This window comes from Lynx canadensis, chromosome A3 (assembly GCF_007474595.2).
Source record: "Lynx canadensis isolate LIC74 chromosome A3, mLynCan4.pri.v2, whole genome shotgun sequence".
NCBI lineage: Eukaryota > Metazoa > Chordata > Mammalia > Carnivora > Felidae > Lynx > Lynx canadensis.
The window spans coordinates 37,645,242-37,662,070 of record NC_044305.1 but is presented as its reverse complement, the minus strand read 5'-3'; the positions used below and the strand labels follow the sequence as shown (position 1 = coordinate 37,662,070).

At 37.6% G+C, this 16,829-nt stretch overlaps 1 long non-coding RNA gene across 1 annotated transcript in view; it reads right to left on the bottom strand.

Annotated features, from left to right (window-relative positions):
- Positions 1 to 8,209: 8,209 nt before the first annotated feature.
- Positions 8,210 to 16,829, bottom strand: part of LOC116738002 — a 204,337-nt gene continuing 195,717 nt past the window's right edge. The window contains exon 3 of the long non-coding RNA XR_004343469.1: positions 8,210 to 8,254. This is a non-coding gene — a long non-coding RNA (uncharacterized LOC116738002). The remainder of the gene's footprint in view (positions 8,255 to 16,829) is intronic.

The window sequence follows — 16,829 nt, the reverse complement described above, 5'->3', positions numbered from 1 at the left end:
TGAGCAGGGGAGGGGCAGAGAGAGAGAGGGAGAGACAGAATCCCAAGCAGGTTCCACTTTCAGTGCAGACCCTGACACAGGGCTCAACTCAAGAACCATGAGATCATGACCTGAGCTAAAATCAAGTTGGACACTTAACCAACTACCCCATATTTTTTAGATATATGAAAAAATAGAAAAATTGAAAGGCAGTAACTTACATAGAATGATATAGATAGATAGATAGATAGATAGATAGATAGATAGATAGATAGCTGTGTACATATGTATGTAATTTTCTTTCCTCTTTAGGAAATACAAGTGTTAAAACCAGCATTTTCTTCATAAAGTGTACCTTTTACACTTGGAACACTATCTCTTTCTGTCCTCTTTCACCCCTTTTTTAAATTTAAAATTTTTTTAAATCTTCTAGTTATGTTTCTGCCCTCATTTTTATAGCCTGTGAATAACGTCATATTCTGTAAATGAATTTAATCATTTCTGTTTTTCATAAGAGAATTCAGCCTGTTCTCATTTAAAATAACAATTAAGCATTGATTTTATTCTGTTCACCTTTCTTTACATTTTCCTTTTTTCTTTTAACTTCACTTTCTCAACTTGCAACCTTTGTTTCTTTGGACATTGAAGTGTACTTTCTACTTCCCACAGTGATTATCTTCAAAATGCCAGCAGTCATTAACAAACACACATTTCTCTATTATAGGAAAGCAACTTACCACGTATTTCCCTTCCCAAAAAATTCTCTTCTTGCCATTCCAATAAAATGAGAGCTTCAGACATTTTATTTTTTAAAACCTATTTTAGATGGAATATTTCACATATAGGAAAACACATAGCTCTTTGGTGTACAGTTGCAGGAATTTTACATACGTATGTGGTCTGGGAACCACCACCAGGTCAAGATATTTCCATATTTCAGCAGCCCTGAAATTCCTTCAGGCCCCTTCTTAATCAATACCCACCATGTACCTACCAATGCAGTCACTGTCCTGATGATTCTTGAGCTTTTAATAAAAGCAATCCCATACTGTGTTCCTTTGTGCCTGGCTTCTTTTATTCAGCATTATGATTTTGAGATTCATAAAAACATCTGTCAGGAAATCACTCTTTTTATTATTGAGCATATTTCATTATATGAATAAACCACAATTCATTTATCCTTCTCCCACTGATGGACATTTGGGTTGTTTCCAGTTTGAAGTTATTATTAATCACACTGTCACGAACATTCACATATATGGTTTAGGTAGACACATGCCCTCATTTTTCTTAGGCACATATCTAGGTGTGGGATTGCTGGGTAATAGTGCATATTTAACTTTATTAAAAACTGCCAAATATTATAGTTAATAATACTGTGTGCTTATTTGAAAGTACCCAGGAGAGTATATCCTGAAAGTTCTCATTGTGAGAAAAAAAAAAAATAGTAACTATGTATGGTGTGGACTTACTGTGCTCATCAGTTTTCAATATATACAAATATTAATGCATTACACTGTATACCTGAAACTAATATATGCTATGTCAATTATACCTCAATTTAAAAAAATCTGCCAAGGGGTACCTGGATGGTTCAGTGAGTTAAGCATCAGACTCTTGTTTTCCGATCAGCTCATGAGCTCATGGTCGTGAGATCCAGTCCCGCCAGCTTGGGATTCTCCCTCTCCCTCTCCTTTTGCCCCTCCCCTGCTCACAAACGCTCTCTCTCTCTCTTAAAAACAACAACACACCTGCCAAAAGATTTTTCCAAAGTAGTTTTACCAATTTGCATGCTGATTAGTAATATATGAGAATTTCCATAATTCTTAATCTATTCCAACACTTGCTATTGATGGTCTCTTTAATTTTGGGCATCCCCATAAGTTTACAGTGACATCTCACTGTGTTTTAATTTGAATTTTCCTGACACTAGTGATGATGAACACCGTATGTTCTTTTATGACACACATTCAACTCTTTTGTCATTTTTAAAAATTAGTTTCTGTCTTACTGGGACTTTATGAGGATAAAATATTCATAGTATGTATATCTCTAAGAATGAGTAAAGAGGATACAAAAGAAACTCATTTAAAATCAGTAATAAAATGATTCCATGCAAAATAAAAGGGGAAATTTTTTAACATGCAATTTATAATAGAAATCTAAATAACCCATAAACATGAAAAGATGTTCCACCTTATTGAAAAGTTAGAAAATGCAAATTAAAACATTCACGAACCATCAGGAACTTTAATCAATTGGGCAAAAACCAAAAGTGTGAGAGAACTGAGGGTTAGTTAGGATAGTGAAAATTGGGAACCTTTATAAATTATAAATTGGAACCAATGCCTTGAAGATGCACTGGACAGTATCTAGAAAACATGAATGAACATGCACATCATTAATATTTGACCATTTTGCTTCATGGTATATATACACTACAACACATGTAGAAAAGTGCTCAGTGTAGCCTTGTTTATACAGTGAGAATTTGGGAAAACGTGAATAATCAACAATAGAAAAAGGAACACAGAATTGTTCTAGAGCAGTGGGGTAAACTACACATAGATATGTTTCACATGGACAAACCATAGGAATGTGATTTTGAACGAAGACAAGTGATACATGATCATTTACCGAGTGCTTTTATTTTATTTTATTTTATTTTATTTTATTTTATTTTGAGAGGGAGAGGGAGAGAGGGAAAAGGAGAGAGAGAGTGTGAGCACATGCAAACAGGGAGAGGGACAGAGGGAGAGAGAGAATCCCAAGTAGGCTCACTCAGCGTGCAGCCCGAAACAGGGCTCGATCCCACAAACTGTGAGATCACAACCTGAGCCAAAATCAAGTCGGACGTTTAACCAACTGAACCGCCCAGGTGCCCCACAGAGAGCTTTTCGAAAGTATGATAAATTACACAGTATTGTTTAAAAGTGAGAAATAAGATATACATATTGTTCTGAAAAATCTGGTGCCTACACTAGCAACATCGGCATTTCCTGAAACATGTTAGAAATGTAAATTCTTGGGGTGCCTGGCTGGCCCAGCCAGGAAAGCATGCAACTCTTGATCTTGGGGCTGTGAGTTCGAGCCCCACATTGGGTATGGAGATTACTTAAAATTAGACATGTAAATTATTGGGACCACCCTCAGACCTACTGAATCAGTATCTCTTGTGGGTGGGGCCAGCAATCTGTTTTAACAAGCCCTGAAGTAGATTCTGAGGCTTGCTAAAGCTTGGGAAATATAGATTATAGACCTACATTTTATTTTCTTTTCAATGTTTTGAAGTTTACTTATTCTGAGAGAGAGAGACAGCATATGAACAGGGGAGGGGCAGAGAGAGAGAGAGAGAGAGAGAGAGAGAGAGACGGAGAGAAGGAATCCCAAGCAGGCTCTGTACTGTCAGCGCAGAGCCCAATGCAGGGCTTGACCCAACAAACCAGGAGATCCTGACCTGAGCCAAAATCATGAGTTGGAAGCTTGAGTGAGCCACCCAGGTGCACATGGACCTATTTTTTTTTTTTTTAACATTTATTCATTTTTGAGAGACAGAGAAAGACAGAGGATGAGTGGGGAAGGGGCAGCGAGAGGGAAACACAGAATCCAAAGCAGGCTCCAGGCTCTGAGCTGTCAGCACAGAGCCCAATGTGGAACTCGAACCTATGGACTAGGAGATCATAACCTGAGCTGAAGTCAGACATTTAACTGACCGAGCCACCCAGGTGCCCTAAACCTATATTTTACATAGATACCTATTTACTAAAAATAGTATAGATAGCCAGAGGAAATAAAAATATCCTGCCAGTGGTTGTCTTTGGAGTTGCTCAAATATCTGTAATGTCATGTCTATAAATATAAAAATAAATCTGAAGCAAGAAGCATGAAACACTAACATCTGTTACTTATTAGTGGTGTGTATGAGGGTCTTTGTTAAGTTATTCTGCATCCTTCTGATTTTTTTGAACTTTTCAAAATAAAAAGGAGCTACAGAGAGCACAGGGTATGTGGTTACTGAATAGTGCAGGGATTTAATGTGTTAACCGAAACATCTTAGTTCTTTCTCCATCTTCACATTTAATTAAGAATACCTTGAGATTGCAAAGCAAAATCTTTTAAAAACAAAACAAAAGAACCCATGATTTTGTAATCATTTACACTTGTTAAATTTACTGTATCAAACTTTTCGTGATTCTGCGCTCAAAACAATGTAGAGAAATAAATCAGAAAGCAGAGTGGATACTAAATTATAACTGGCGTCTATATAATCTCTATTTTAGCGCTTTAGTGTGATCAGAACATTGCTATCATTGATGTAAGAAAAGTTAAAAAAGAAAATTAGAAAATACACTTATTTGAAACAAAATGTTACTTGTATTCGTTTTTATATTGGGATTGTGGAAGACTAGTATAAGCAAGGCTTCTCATTGTTTTTACAATGCTTTGCTTTGTAAGACAGTTTTACTTCTCTTTCTTCCTCCTGGGAGGGCTGCCCTTCAACCCCAGAAGATAGATACAGTGTTACTCAGTACTTCCAGATTTCCCAGCTACTCTTACTGAGGATTTTTCAAGTCTCACAATTCAGATTTTAGGATGTCTCCCTTAATGTTATCTTCTGCTACATGATGTTTCTGAAAAAAGAAAAGCCACTTTTGCTCCATACTCCACATCCTAAGCTTAGGATGAAATCTACTTCACTCATCAGTAATGGAGGCTAAGCCCATAGAGCCAGGCTACCTTTGGCTCTCTTTCATTCAACAGTGACTCTCTCGGTGTAGCACAAAAGTACAAAAACAGCCCTTGAACACAAAGGCTTAAATTCCAGTCAAGGGTGTAAGAAGTATCCATTTGCAGCATTGTGTACAAAAACAACAACAAAAAATAGCATTCTATATGGCAACCATAAAGTGCTAAATCATTTGGGATGATACTGAACAGAAAAGGAATTTTAAGAGAAGTCAGGCAATGGTGGAAGGTATTGGCAGGAAGGTTCTGTGAAAGAAATGAGGTGTAGAAGTTAGACAGAATTGAAGAAAACTGGGCAATAGGAATAGTGGGGGAAGCAGGAGAATAGTGTGGCTGAGGGAAGAAGGCTGTAAGGTCAGCAGGGGGCAATGAATAGCAAAGATTGTTAAGGTGTGAGAGAGAAAGTAGACTCCAGTTATGAAGCTCTGAGAAATTTAAGAGGTGCACAGACTTGATGTACAGAACATCATATGTTCCCTGATTAATAAAGATTTCATTTTTAAGTGTACTTAACCCACTTCACAAAAAATCTGGGAAATCATGCAGAAAAATAAGATCTTTCTCCATTTATTATCCTCATCATGAACTAGTATTAATATTTTATTGCCTGTCTTTTTATTTCACAATATCTGTTTCCTTTTCATTTTTTTGAAAGTATAAAAATAATGCATGCTCATTCTAGGAAGTTTGCAAAAATGACCAAAAAATGTGGGAAATACCAGTTGATATTTATGAATCATCAGCATTTACATTTTTAACTCATGTGAGCCTTGCAACAACCTCAGTATCTGTAATTTACAAAGGGATTAATATAGCACAGAGATGTTAAATAAGTAGTCTAAGATCACCCAGTACATATACAGTGCTGTCACAACTTGACCTCATGAATTATAGTGTCAGAGGCCATGTACCATTCCACTGGGCTCCACTGCCTATCTCTCTTCCAAAAATATGAGTTTAATTTCTGCGTTAGAATCCATGATATATACATACCAAGAATCTTTAAATATTTCCTTATTATAAGATACTGTGTCTAGCTGAAATATTTTCCTCTTGTAAATAATGCAACATTGAATATTTCTACACATAAATGTTTACAGGAGTGTTCAATTATCTCCCCAAGATACATTATTATAAGCCAAACTGCTAAGGCAGACATAGAAAAAAGTTGAGGCTTTTGTGTTGCTAAAATATTCCCCAAAATACCCATCTATGTTACTCATGCCACTCCCAATATGTAAGCAAGAAGAGACTTCTTTATATCTTTTCTATCTCTCAGAATTGTATGTTTAAACTTTTCATTTTGAGATAGTTGTAGATTTACATGCAGTTATAAGAAATAATACAGAAAAATTCCATGTACATTTTCCCCAATTTACTCCAGTGACATCTTGCAAAACTTTAGCACGATGTCACAACCAAGACATTACATTGATAGAGTCAAGATATGGAATGTTTCCATCACCAAAGGATGCCTCGTGTTGCCCCTTTATAGCCACACACACTTTCCTTTGTTCCAACCTCCTCATTTCCAGGTACGACTAACTTCTCCACTTCTATAACTTTGTCATTTAAGAATGTTATTTAAATGGAATCATACAGTATGTAACCTTTTAGACTTACCTCTTTTCAATGAACATAATTCTTTGGAGGTATCCAGTTTGTTGCATGTATCAATAGTTTGTTCATTTGTATTGCTGCTAATAATCCATAGTAACAACGTACTGTGGTTTGTTTAACCATTCACGCACTGAAGGGAATCGGGGCTGCTTCCGGTTTGGGAGTGTCATGAATAAAACTACTAAAAACATTTGTATTCATGTTTTCGTGTGAATATACATTTTCATTTCTCTGGGATAAATGCCCCCGAGAGAGCAACTATTGGGTCATACAGTAGTTATACATGTATTTTTATAAGAAACTGCCAGTTTTCCAGAGTGGCTGTACCACTTTACATGCTTATCGACAATGTATGAGTCATCCAGTTTCTCCTCATCCTCACCAGCATTTCTTAAACTAAGTACTTTTTATTTTAGCCATTCTTATAGGTTTGTTTACTCATTGTGGTATTAGTAAATCATGTGATTTTTTAAAATTTAAGTTAGTTAACATACAGTGTAGTATTGCTTTCAGAGGAAGAATTTAGTGATTCATCACTTACATATAACACCCAGTGCTCATCCCAACAAGTGCCCTCCTTAATGCCCATCACCCATTTAGCCCATCCCCCATCGAACACCCTCCAGCAACCCTCGGTTTGTTCTCTATATTTAAGAGTCTCTTATGGTTTGCCTCCCTCTCTGTTTGTGAATTATTTTTCCTTCCCTTCCCCTATTTTCATCTGTTGTGTTTCCTAAACTCCACATATGAGTGAAATCCTATTATATTTGTATTTCTCTGACTGACTTATTTCACTTAGTATATAATACACTCTTGTTCCACCAATGTTGTTACAAATGGCAAGATTTCATTCTTTTTGATCACCAAAAACTATTCCATTGTGTGTGTATATATACACACATACACACACACACATACATACCACATTTTCTTTATCCATTCATCAGTCGATGGACATTTGGGCTCTTTCCATAACTTTGCTATTATTGATAGTGCTGCTATAACCATTGGGGTACATGTGCCTCTTTGAAACAGCATTTTTGTATCTTTGGATAAATAAGTCATGTGATTTCTAATCTTTATTAACATAATACAAAAATGTGACTTCTCATTGTAATTTGGAGTTCCTTTTTTTCCCATCTTCTCAAACTTTTTGACCATTTTTGTTTTTTCTATAAACTATATAGTTCATGTGCTTTTTAAATTTATTTTATGTATTTGTATACTAATCATATGAACCCTCCATTTTAAAATTATTTTCCTGATTTCACTGAAATTACTTGAGGAAGTGTTTTAGTTTTTTTTACAAAATGTATTCACAAACCATAATGACCACTATATTCCCAACAGGGTTTCTAAGTCTGCTTCAAATCTCAGTCAGGTCAGTTGATTAAACTGAATTGAATTGAAGCCTTTTATAATTTTGAATAGAATCTTCCCTGCATATTATGCATAAATTTACTCAATTTCTATTAGTAATACGCTTGGTATATTATTCACTGACACTAACACGTTATTTGATACCAATGGGTTATCAGCTCTCTCTAAAACCAGTTGTTTTCTTCTTCCTCTCCTTCTTCTTCTCTTTTTTCTCCTTCTCCTTTTTCCTGTTTAGTATTTTATAGTCCTGAGTCAATTTCATGGTCTTGTAATGCAAGTGTCATACTTGGAAATGCAGCCATTTAAATCCACAAAATGTACATAGATTTCTGAAGAGAATAGGGATTATACATAAAGTCAAAGGACCAACAGAGCTTGAAAACTGTGTACCTGTGTGTGTTCATTCTGGTTCAGCCATGGACTTCTCATTGACCTCAGAGAAGGCCTTCTCTGTGCCTTTTCCATTTCTTCTTCTGTAATAAGGGATCACATCATTTTCTTCCCTCTGGGTCTGATCCAAGAAAATTCACTGATGAGATAAAGGCAGTGGAAAGGTCAAGACAAAAGATAGCCTTCAGTCAGGAAGATGGTCATTTAAATTATCCACCCAGGAAATACTGGAGTATCAGATGGGAGGGGCAGATGTCGATATCTGAAGCAGAAAGCACAGGAAGCTGGTGCTGCAGGAGGCCCACCCAAGAACCATGGTACGCATTAACAGCCAATTACAATAACTCAGAACACCACCACGAAGGTCAGCCTCAGAAGTCTTAACAAAGCCTGAGATTATTCCAAAGGGTTGCTGTCCATACACACAATCAGCTTGCTCTCTAGATGAAACCAGATGAAAGAACTCCTGTCGACTTACAAAGGTGAAACCATCTAAGGTGGGGCTGTGCACTGAATCTACCGTTTGGAGTCAGAGAAAGGAAAACGTTGTCAGGAAAGACCCCCATTCTCTCAGGAAGAAGCAAACACTTCCAGCAGGGTGAGATTCAGTGAAACATCCATCCCTCTGAAACACATTTACTTGTGGAAGGCAAGAATTTACCCATGGAAGACAAGTCCTTTTTCTCGGCTAGTGGAAGCCACCTTCCAGAGTATTCTAAGCAAGCCCAGAATCCTCACACCTCCAGGCTCCTGACATTTTAAGGCTCATGTAGGCCAGAAGTTAGCAAACTAAGGTCCACAAGCCAAAAGCAGCCTACCATGATGTTTCTGTATAGCCTGTGAGCTGAGAATGTCTTGCACATCTTTAAATGGTAGGGAAAAAAAATCAAAGGATGAACAATATTCTGTGACACATGAAAATTATATGAAATTAAAATTTCAGTGTCCATTAATAATGTTTTATTAGGTTGCAGGCATTCTTATTCATTTAAATGTTGCCTGTGGCTGCTTCGGGGGTTACAACAGCAAAGTCAAGTAGTTGTAACAAAGACCATTTGGCCCAAAAGTCTCAAATACTTACTATCTGGCCCTAAACAGGAAAAAAAAAAAGTTGGCTGACCCCTGATCTGGGCCATCCTCCCACACAATCCTTATATAGACCCAATAAACCATCATCTTGCTCTGTGCTTCATGCCTGTCATGGCAGGGAGCTCATCACTTCACAAGCAAGCCTGTAACTTTGACAGCAACAATCATCAAAATTATCATTATTTTGAACTCAAATCTCCAACCCTCTGGACCTAATTGTGCTCTATTAAAATGACCTAGAATAAGTCTACTCCCTTCATGCATGATGACAAAATGAAACGAGAAGAAAATTCTTCCTTGTTAAGGTGTTGTCAGCTGCTCAACAGCAGAAGAGTAAGGGAGGGAAGGAGCCAGTTACCTCAGAGACTCACCAAGTCCCACCAAGCATGCTCCTGGCCTTGGCTGCGCACAGGAGCCAAAGCTGTGGTCCTGAAGGAGCTAAATGAATTTCTGTTTTGTCAATATCACGTTAGCCCCTGTGGAGCAGTCTGGCTGTGAACCTGGCCCCCTAATTCTCCCAATGGCACATCTTGGGTAACTGAATCCCTACCATTTAGCCTTCTGTCCCCAGCCTTTTCACTCTTTGGCCTATAAACTTGTCTAAAGGAAGCAAGAAAAAGTATGTTAAGTTATAAGGTAATCTCAGGAATCATCTTGTCCAATGCTGCTCAAAGAGAGGTCCGTGGACCAGCAATATCAGAATCACCTGAGAGCTTGTTAAAACTGCAGGATCTCAGGCTCAATCAGACCTTCTGAATTAGAATCAGCATTTCCACAGGATCTCTAGGTGATTCATACGCATGGCAAAAGTGGGAAAGTATACAGCTAAATCTACAACCATCCTATAAATTGGGGGCCTCAGGTTTAAATTTAGTGCCTCAAATCTTATGTCTGGTTCTCTTTTGCTCTTCTAAGTAGCATCCACAAATACCCAGGAGAAGTCGTGATCATGCCTTTCAGCATGAAGTAACCCAGAAGGCTGCCTCATCCTGATTCTCTCTATTTAAAACCAGTACTCCTGGTGATCAAATGCTAGTCCATAATCAGCTAGCTCTGAGCTTAATCTCTTCATGTCTAATGTTAGTAAACCATTCAGCTAAAATACATACACATAAATTCTTAAATAAATGTCTGTCTTTCAATGCCCTTCAAAGGGTGGATGGTTGAACAAATCATGGTACATCCATACTAATCAAACCACTCAATAATAAAAAGGCACAAATTATTAATATACAGAAAACCTTGGATAAACCTCAAGCAAGTCATGCTGAATGAAAACAGCCAATCTCAAAAAGATATATACTTCATGATTCAATTTATATAATATTGCTGAAATAACTTAATTAGAGCAATGGAGAACAGGTTAGTGGGTGATAGGGACTGGGTATGAGGGAGAGGGTGGGTATGGCTATAAAAGGATAACATGAGGGAGTCATAAGGGGATAAGAGTTTTTCTGTATTTTGATTATGGTGGTGGTTACATAGAGCTACACTAGTGAGAAACTGCACAGAGTTAAACACACATATGCGTGTGCACACACACACAAGAACAAGCATTGTTGATGAACTCTGAATAAGCTTTGTGAATTATACCAATATTGATCTCCAGATTTTGATATCACACAACAGTTATGCAAGATGCAAACGCTGGGGAAGGCTGGATGAAGAGTGCACAGAATCTTCCTGTACATTTCTTAGCAACTTCCTGTGAATCTGTGATTATTCCACAATAAAATTAGCTTGAAAAGGGATAATTTCAAAAATGCATTAACAAACAGATGAATGAATGAGCAAATCAACAAAACAGAACATTATCCACAATAGGAGTGAGAGAGGCAGGTCCCTTTCAATTGGGAATGTTTTCTTTTTTTTATTATTATTATTACAACATGTTACTAAGACTCCATCAGTTATAAATTCTGTCCTCTAATTTGGCTGGTTCTAACTAGACGTAGTTTTTGCATTTGGATAATGAGGAGACATTTTTAGCCTTCTGATAACTGTACCTAAGATATGATTATATAATAAATCAAATGTCAAAAATCTAGAAACATTTATTAAGGATAAATCTTGTCTTTCTGTAAAGGCACAGAAATACATCATGCCTCACACATTATACTCCTATTGAAGACATTTATTTGGGGCTGAAAGAATTAACAACACATTCAGGGGACTATGAGGTCAATATTTTCATATGTAGGCCCTGCCCCCACCTCCTGGATCTCAGATTTTCTTCTTAACAGCCATCTTAGCTAAAATGAAAATGGACTGTGCAGTTGAACATAATAGCCACTTTTGCCCCTGCACATGTAATTGCTTGAATTTTAGTTTTAATTCTCCCTCTCTCTTGCTGTAATTATGAACACAATTAAGTGTCAGAGGTCAGAGCTGCTCAATTTTAAGAAGAGAGGAACAGCCAAGATGAACTCCTTTTCCTGCCTTCAAATACCAATTGCTAAAACAGCTACAACTAACATTTTCATAGTGCAACTGATAACACACTTTCACTTAGAAATATCCATTTAGGGGCCAACTCAGACAATATGGAAAATGGTGTTAAAAACTACTAAAGTAGGAACAGAGAACTGCATGTACATTTTCCAATGAATCAGCAAAAGCCTAAGTACAACCGAGTACACTGACTCCAAGGAGAACTGGGACACTCCATCCACCCCTTGCTAAAATCTCTCGTGCTGATGATTTTGAACTCCTGACCATGGCCGCCATCACTCTCCAAGAGAACTTGTATGTGTCCTGAGCTTGGGGAAAGGAAAGAGAGTTAAAGGTATGAACTAAGACTTGAATCTACCAAACAATCATAAAAGGTAATGGCTTTAATTTGAGCCAGAGTCTACCCAGTGGGGGAGGGTGTCACATTAATTGGCTGCAAGACCTACCCATGGACCAGCCTCTTGGTTCTTTATGACTCCTAGTTGATAAACTGAGTGCTTATGGAAATCAAACAGGGCAGAGTAGTTCCAAGGGCTCCAGAATCCTCAACAGGTATGTGCTTTGGGAAAAGCAACACTTATTCAAGGCTGCAGCAAGGAATATTGAAATGACTCCAGAGCCAAACTAGAACCCAAATACAAAATTCAAAAGGACAAGCAGTAGTGTCACTAAATGAGAAGGGGCAAGAAGCAGAAAAAAAGCAAGACTGGGGCACATAGCCCCAAAATCAAGCATCAAGGTGCAGGTGTGTCCACCAGGAATGATTGGGGCATTACCTAGAGCAGACATTGTTTCTTGCAGCTGTCTTTTGTGGACCATGCAAAATGCAGGCAAGCTGGATAAGCTAAAAAGATCAGAAGGAGGGCAGACTGGAGAGATGTGAGTAGAGGGAAGGAAATAAGGTAGTTATTTTCCTCAGGCACCTTATATAGTACAGTGGAAAAGTTAGATGTATTCATCAGTAATTAAAAGACAAGCATATGGGCATATGGGAAGTTTCCTTACTAGAGAAATAAATAGTGGCCCATGGGAATATGGGAAAAAGAAAAGTTGGTTTTGATTCAGGGAATCTTAGAAGGCTTTGCTAGGGAAGAAGCATTTAAACTGGATTTTTATAGGTAGCATTTTAAGAAGCAGAGATGGGGAGAAAAATCCTGAGAGAGGGAAAAGCAAGTTCAAAAACAAGGAAGGTAAGAATATATGAAGTATCTTTGCAATGTATTATTTGAATATAAAGAGAGCAACTGACCTCATAGACCAGTGGGCCCAGAAAGATGAAGGGGAGACCAACTTAGACCACTTTGGGCCTTGCCTGATAGAGAAAGTTACCTACATGGTGGATATTGTGGGAAATGGGGAAGCAGAATGGAGCAGGCAAAAACGTCAGTGAGCAGAACGTGTCAGAGAGACATTATGAGGTTCTTGACTAGAGGTATTTAAGAACCTGAAGAAGTGGAGGATGACTAGAGGCAAGTCAGTGGGAAAAGAGTCAAAGATAGTTTTGAGATTTCAAACCAGTATTACTGGAAGATGGTAATGTTGTCAAAAAATATATTGGTACTAGGATATTATGAGATGGTTTTAAAGATTTTTTTCTTTTTGTCAAATGATTCATGTCAAAAATATACATTTCTGCCTACTTTGAAAATCATGTATGAGACTGTAACTTTAAAACATTTCTCATATTAATTTAGCTGAGTTCTTTACATTGAATTCAATAAAAGCAGAAACTGAGACAAGAATTTGGGTCCCAAGCACATGATTTACTGAGAGTACTCTTGGGAGAAATCTGTGAGTAAAAGAAGGAATCAGTGGGATAAGGAAACTAGCTAAGCAAGACTGTGGGTTCTTCTGGAGTTCAACCTCAGGCTTGATCCCATGGGAATCTTTTGAACATGAATTGCATCACAGAGTTGGTCCCAATATTAAGCAAAGGGATCAACTTTTTGTACCCCTGAATTCATCAGTCCTCAGCTTCAGGCAGTCCTAGGCCAGTGAGATAAGCCTAATATCTTGGGTATGAAGGCTCCTAGTAGCTTAAAGCAATTCTCTAGAGAAGAGAGCAGGTGTGAGCCTTTAGTTAACATTCACAGCAGCTGGGCATGTGTGTACCATCCTAATACAAGGAACCTACGTGGGGTACCATCACTGCCCACTGCCTACAAGTTTGGTTGTCCACCACAGATAACTAAATATATTCTAGGGTATTACAAATAAAGTATATTTTGATAACTCATTATTTCTTTAAATTTCCCTTGTCTCCCCTAATGAGGATGAGCTAAAAGAGAATATGTTCCAACTCACATCTCTAAGGGGGACATCTTGGACCAAGGTCTTTGAGATAGCAAGAATACTGCCAAGAGAGTGTCAAGCCCTCTGAAACTTCCTGTTTTTAACCCAACTTCTGTCTTCTCCACAGAGTGTCATGGTCAGAATATACTCTTGTCTGAATCTGAGTCATGATCTTTGTTGCCTGATAACATTTTAGCTTAACCATCCATTGATCTCAAATAACAGGAAGCATCTGAGCCCAGACATAGAATAAGAATTGAATAAGTACCTAGGCTTTGGTGCTGAAATTCTGAATCAACCCAGACTATCTGTAAGAAGAACTTTTAGATGAGCTCTGTGTGGTTGATAAGCAAGAGTGAATGATTTTCAGGAAAAGTCAGGGTCATAGCTTCCTTGCTTATAACAAAGAATCAATGAAGGCAGTAGTTGGATTTGATTACTTCACGAATTTGTGAGGTTTTTGGAACATGACCATAGAAAATAGTCTATGCAAGGATTGTTCGTTAAACAAGAAAGTTTTAAAAAGTATTCCAAAGGAAAAAAATGGGGTTATATCACAAGGACACAGGAACTAGTTTGAAGGAGCACTTGCTGGCCAAATCTAGGACAATTTGAGCACCAAAATATTTACGGAAGGTAATCTTTGAGTCTATACCAAAAATAGCTAGACAAATCAATAAATAAACAGGGGGAAAGGGAGGCTCTTGCTCAAAAAGAATGCTGATTACTGGCTGCAGATGCAGCATATGAACTATAGTTGGAATATCATTATTTTGCAACTATCATAACAAAGACAGGATCAGGCAAGAATTATCAAAGGATGCTAAATTCATGGAGAAATTTTGATGAGGAGCAAGATGGTTGCATGGTCTTAAGCGTCTTTGACAAACTGTTTTACTAGTTGCAAATGAAGTATATTGACTATACTGTAAGGAAACTGGGAAACCCCTTGATGAAGAAAAGCTTGGACGATACTTTGGTTGATCAAAATCAACATGACTAATGAGGGGCTAAAGGACATAGTATGCCTCTGAATGTGATGTCTTCACAAGCACACAACATCCTCCATGCAGTATTCCAGCTGAGAACGTATAACCTCAAACTAGGGACAAAGAACTCTCAGAAATCCCCAAATAAAGACTATTCCATTAAAAGGAGGCACTTGAGTTACTCAAAACTGTCAATTTCATAACTGAAAAGACAGGCTGAGGAACAGTTCCAGATTAAGGAAAACTAAAGAGATATGACAGTCAGTTGAGCATCTGACTTCGGCTCAGGTCATGATCTCATGGTTCATGAGTTCGAGCCCTGCATTAGGCTCTGTGCTGACAGCTCAGAGCCTGGAACCTGATTCAGAATCTGTGTTTCCTTCTCTCTCTGCCCCTCCCCTGCTTGCACTCTGTCTCACTCTGTCTCTCAAAAATAAATAAATGTAAAAAAAAAAATTAAAGAATGTCTTTATCCTTATGAAATCTATACTTAAGAATTTAGGGGTAAAGAGGCATAATATATGTAACATACTCCCTAATGATTTACAAAAAATCAATTTATGTATATGTGTATGTATGCATATGCATATTTAGAAAGAGAGGAAAAATTACAAATAAACAAATTAAGTCAAAATGTCAACAAAAGATAAATCTGGGTATTCCTGCATCTTTTCTGTAGGTTTCCAGATAAAAAGTTATTTACAATTAAGATGTTTTTTTAAAAAAATAGGGGCAAATATATCGGTACCTCAGTACAAATATATCAATACCAAAATGATTCCCTGCCAGATGAACAAAATGGAATCCATTCCAGCACACCATCAATGACCTGGCCCCTAGACCACTACTGATACTTCTAAAGTGGCTTCCTGCTTCTCAAATGCTCCCTCTCTGATCACTTGGCCCACGGCACATAAAATGATATGCCTAAAACAAGCACAGTTAAGTGCTGCCCCTCTCTGTTTTAAGGTCCCCTGTTGACTACCAATTACAGATCAAACTTCTTTTTGACCTTCAAAACCCTCCAAATATGACCCTAAATTGGTATTCCTTCCATATTTTCTACTATCTGTGACAAAATGTGGGGTCAGAAAGACCCCAGGTTCTCACCTAACTCCAAAATGCATTGTGTGAGATCAGGAAAATTTGCTGACCTCTCTCAGGTGCAATTTCTTCATTTGCCCCCTGCCCCTAAAAGGAAATTATAATGCAGAATATATAGGATGATGATAAGGATGATTATATCACCATGCTTCATCACAGTCCCCCAAGTCTATAATAATTGCCATTCCTCAAGTCATTACAGAAGCTTCTTCTGACTGGAAGTCCTCGTCCTTGACTGTTTTCCTCTGTGAGAGCATTCTTTGATCTAATCTCAGTCTCGTATCTCCTATGGAGGCCTTCCATCTTCCCCACACATTTGCAATTGCTCTCCCTTCTGCATTCTCATAGCCCTTTGTTCATATCTCTATTTTAAATTCATGTTTTATTTTCCATCTTTGTCTTAGTATTGGACCAAAGGAGCTCTCAATAAGTGTGGGCTCAAAGCATATGTGCCTTATGGAGTACTGGGGGATAATACTTACTATAAAGAATAGTAAATACACGTATATTATTATCTCCCATTTTGGATTACACAAATTCATTTAGAGTGGTGGCCATGTCTTCATGTATCCATCTGAATTCCCCACAGGGTACTCAGCAGAGTGGAATGGGGTTCTGTGCCCTCACTTTCATTGAAATAATAATAATGATAGTGATAATAATAGCTAAAACTTATTGAGCATTTACTAAGCTCCTGGTCCTATCTTGGGCACTCCATACATATTAAAACATTTAATCCTCACAATGATTTCATGAGATACATACACTTTAGTACTAGTCTCATTTTCT